Here is a 3,991-nt window from a genome sequence, read left to right as displayed (position 1 = left end):
CATCATTCAGCCAATTATACTTCTGCATTGATGCTTGATGTCCTTTCGCTAGGCTCATTCCCAGAAATTCAGTTGGTAAGAAATAAGGAATGGCCATAGTCCAGAGATAGAGACTATGAGGGGGGAAGAAGTTAAGGGTGGTGTTTTTTTGTTTTTTGGTTTTTGGTTTTTTGTGAAGTCTAATTCTCGGATAGAAAAAAAGAAAACCTTGAGAGCTTCGGAGAAATATAGGGAAGCAGCTAACTTGGAGGGCAGCAGGATTTGTTCTGTGGGACAGTGGTGAGATGTTACTTGAAATACTCAACTGGCTCTAGCCCTTCTTACACAAATTGGTGGGTGGAATTCAGAGAGAAAGATAGTTAAGAGAAAAGGTTTCCAGCTGGGATAAATGAAAAGACCTGCAACTTGAAATAAAGGAGGCTAGGGAGGTCACAGTAATCCTGGGCAAACATGTCACCAGTGTAATCATAGAGCATTGATGTAAGTGTTCAACATCAGAGAGGCACTGTGGTTTAGAGTAATAATATTCAGTGCTTTTGTTTGACCCCAAAATGGACGTAATATTAATAAACATTTACAGTAAATAATGAGACTCAATAGACAAAAAGAAGACGGCCACTCTGTATCAGAGTACAGAATACAGTCCACTGCACATAGGCACCATCAGGGGGTTCAAACCAGAATTCTCTCCCTAGACATTTTTATGACAACTTTAGAAAACACGTGGTTAACATATGTGTAGGTAATTTGTTCCTAAATTGAATATTCAAGTTTATAGGAGCTTCCATAGACTGTTGCCATTTTTGGTAGACCTTTTCTTAAGGGCAAAAGTCTCCCTTGTTTCAACGCTCGGCTGAGATGCAAAGGCTCAGTGATTTGCCTAAGACCAAACGTGTAATTAATGGAGGAACTGAGACTAGAACTCAGGTCTTCTGAGTATCTCATTTATCCTGTACTTTCCCAGTAAAGAAAACTTGTGCTTTCTGCAATTAAATGTATGCACTTAAAAATGGGGAAAATCTAAAATTACTACCAGAACAGATTTGAAATTTGGTTTTCGCAGAAAATTTCCTATGAACGTATACTCCTGAGCTTCTGAATATGTATTCTGGAAGCATGATTATAATTTAAAAGCCCTCATATATTACCATTAATACATAATAACTTTATAATCTGTCTTCATTAGGGCAGCATTGTGTAGTAAAAGAGGTTGAACTCTACCACTTATTAACTGGGCAATCTCTCTGAGGCTCCCTCATACTTCAAGGTGAGTAATCTTACTTTTCCAAAATGGTCCTTTAAATTTTTTTCTATAGTACTTACCAATTTCTAGTGTACTTTATAATTTGATTATATTGTATACTATATGTATACAATAGTATACATGTTGTTTATATACAAGAGTATATATGTTGTTTATTATCTGCATGCCTCACTAAAATTTTTTTATTCAAGTATAATTAACATACAGTGTTATGTTAATTTCAGGTGTACAATATAATGATTCAGCAATTCTATACATTTCTCGGTGCTTATCGTGGTAAGTTAAGTTTTAATCCCCTTCACCTATTTCACCCATCCACCCACACACTTCCTCCCTGGTAACCAGCAGGTTATTAATATTAATAACCAGCAGGTTATTCTCTATAGTTGAGAATCTGTTTCTTGCTTTGTCTCTCTCTGTTTTTTTTCCTTTGCTCATTTGTTTTGTTTCTTAAATTTCACATCTAAATGAAATCATATGGCATTTATTTGTCTTTCTCTGACTGACTTATTTCAGTTAGCATCATACCCTCTGGATCTATCATGTTGCTGCAAATGGCAAGATTTCATTCCTTTTTATGGGTGAACAATATTATATATATATATGACACGTTTGCCCAGGATTACCTTGACCTCCCTAGCCTCCTTTATTTCAAGTTGCAGGTCTTTTCATTTATCCCAGCTGGAAACCCTTTCTCTTAACTATCTTTCTCTCTGAATTCCACCCACCAATTTGTGTAAGAAGGGCTAGAGCCAGTTGAGTATTTCAAGTAACATCTCACCACTGTCCCACAGAAAAAATCCTGCTGCCCTCACTTCTAAAACTTAACAGTTGAAAAGTAGATTCACACACACAAGTTGTTCCAAATATACTGAAAACATGTTGAATTTAATGAAAAAAATCAGGCTTCTTCTTAGCAAAGTATTAGAGTTGGAGAGCAACTTCACCCTTTGGGGGTTTGCAGATGCTGCGTGGAGGACCTGATGGGGTAAGGATGGTGTAGAAAACTTCCTCTTCTGTCTTTCCTCCAGAGTCTCTGACTACACACAGGAGAAGCAGAGGGTGCAGCATCCTCATCGGCCTGGGAGATAAAAGGACTTGAGGAAGACGCGGGGAGGACATCATCACCGGAGGTCGGGGGTCACGAGACAGGACAGAGGTGTAGAACAGTTGGGAGTCAGGCATCTAGAACGGGAGAACTTCCAAGTTGTCATGATGTGTGAGGGATTTAGAGAGAAAAGAAAATCGAAAAGGAGATACTTAAAATCCTGGGGGTCTAGGTTACAAATCAAATCCTTTTCATCTTCTTTGAAGGAAGAAAGATTGGAAGTCCCATTTAGTTACTTTGGGAGGGTTTTTTCCTTCTGTAAATTGGAGATAATATCTGCAATAACGTGATATGAGGATCAACTTAGTTTTCTCTACCCTTTTCTACCACTCTCCTTCGCCAAGGCCCTGCCCCATGACCGTTGCCTCAAAAATGTCCATTACTGGCTGTTGTCCCTGTATTTATAGCACTAGAAAACAGTGATTTCTTTGTGACTGTGACTGTGGGCTCCCTGTGGCCAGTGCTGTGTTCTTTTTGTCATCGGGTCTTCAGTGCCAGGCATAGGATCTGATACGTCCTGTGTACACAACCCATGTTTAGTAAATGAAGGAATGTATGAATGAATGAATGTGAATGACAAGCACTGATGTAATAAATAAGCATTCTCATTCCTTGTCCAATCAAAGCCAAATACTAATATACTAAAGACTCTCCAATAATTTCTTAAAACTCTAGCTGACTGAATTAAATAAACAAATTACAATGAATTCATGCACACCATCAATAGGCCTTATTTACTAAACCCCTACTCTGCCCTGTTTCTGTGGTGATGACAGTCATTGCAGTAGGCCCCCCAATAATGTTCCCATTCTGGTTCCCAGAACCTGTGAATATGTTACCTCACATGTTAAAAGAGACTTTGAAGGTGTGATCAATTAAGGATTTTGTGGAGGAGACATTATCCTGGATTATATAGGTAAGCCTGGTATAATCACAAGGATCCGTGTGAGGAAGAGACTGGAGGTCAGAAAAGACAGAAGATGCTACCTGCTTGCCTTGAAGATTAAAGACAGGGACCACGAGTCACAGAGTGTAGACAACCTCCAGAAACTAGAAAAAGCAAGGAAAGATATTCTCCCTAAGGGCCTCCAGAAGGAATGTAGGCTGGTGGACCGATTTTTAGACCTCTGGCCTTTAGAACTGTAAGTTAATCAATTTGTGTTGTTTGAAGCCACTAAGTTTGTGATGATATGTTACAGCAGCTGTAAGAAACTAATACAGCCATAGAAGTAAATTTCCGAAATTTACAAATTTAACTTCAGCATACACATTTCAAGTATAATGGCCTCCTCTCTTGCTGAAAAATAAGGCAGGTTTAGACATGTTTCTAGGGACAATATAGGGCAAACATATGCAGTGAATGGTCAAATATAAATATGTTATGTAACACTGCCCTCAAACATAGAGCAGGCCTTGTGATTCACTACGAGATTTGCAAGTTTTATCCTTTCTGATCTTCTAAATGTAAATGCAATTCCAGCACTCTTTAGAACATGATAGAACCCAGCAGACTTCTGTATTTTTATACATGGACCCTCTAAGAATAGTGCGATATTTTTGAAGTCAAAAATAAAATCAGCCTGATGAGTTAAGTAGGGCTCCCATGTTTAAAATTATGT

General features: G+C 38.4%; 1 long non-coding RNA gene across 1 annotated transcript; it reads left to right on the top strand.

Moving 5' to 3' along the window:
* The first annotated feature begins 919 nt into the window (after window positions 1–919).
* Window positions 920–3,157, top strand: LOC128311054 (uncharacterized). Its single transcript, XR_008288976.1, has 3 exons — window positions 920–1,267; window positions 1,489–1,540; window positions 2,296–3,157. It is a non-coding gene; the product is annotated as an uncharacterized LOC128311054 (long non-coding RNA).
* The last annotated feature ends 834 nt before the right edge of the window (window positions 3,158–3,991 follow it).

The sequence above is a fragment of the Acinonyx jubatus genome, chromosome B4 (assembly GCF_027475565.1).
Source record: "Acinonyx jubatus isolate Ajub_Pintada_27869175 chromosome B4, VMU_Ajub_asm_v1.0, whole genome shotgun sequence".
In the NCBI taxonomy this organism is placed as follows: Eukaryota; Metazoa; Chordata; class Mammalia; order Carnivora; family Felidae; genus Acinonyx; species Acinonyx jubatus.
The sequence above is the reverse complement of the archived record's forward strand: the minus strand, read 5'-3'. Positions and strand labels throughout refer to the sequence as shown.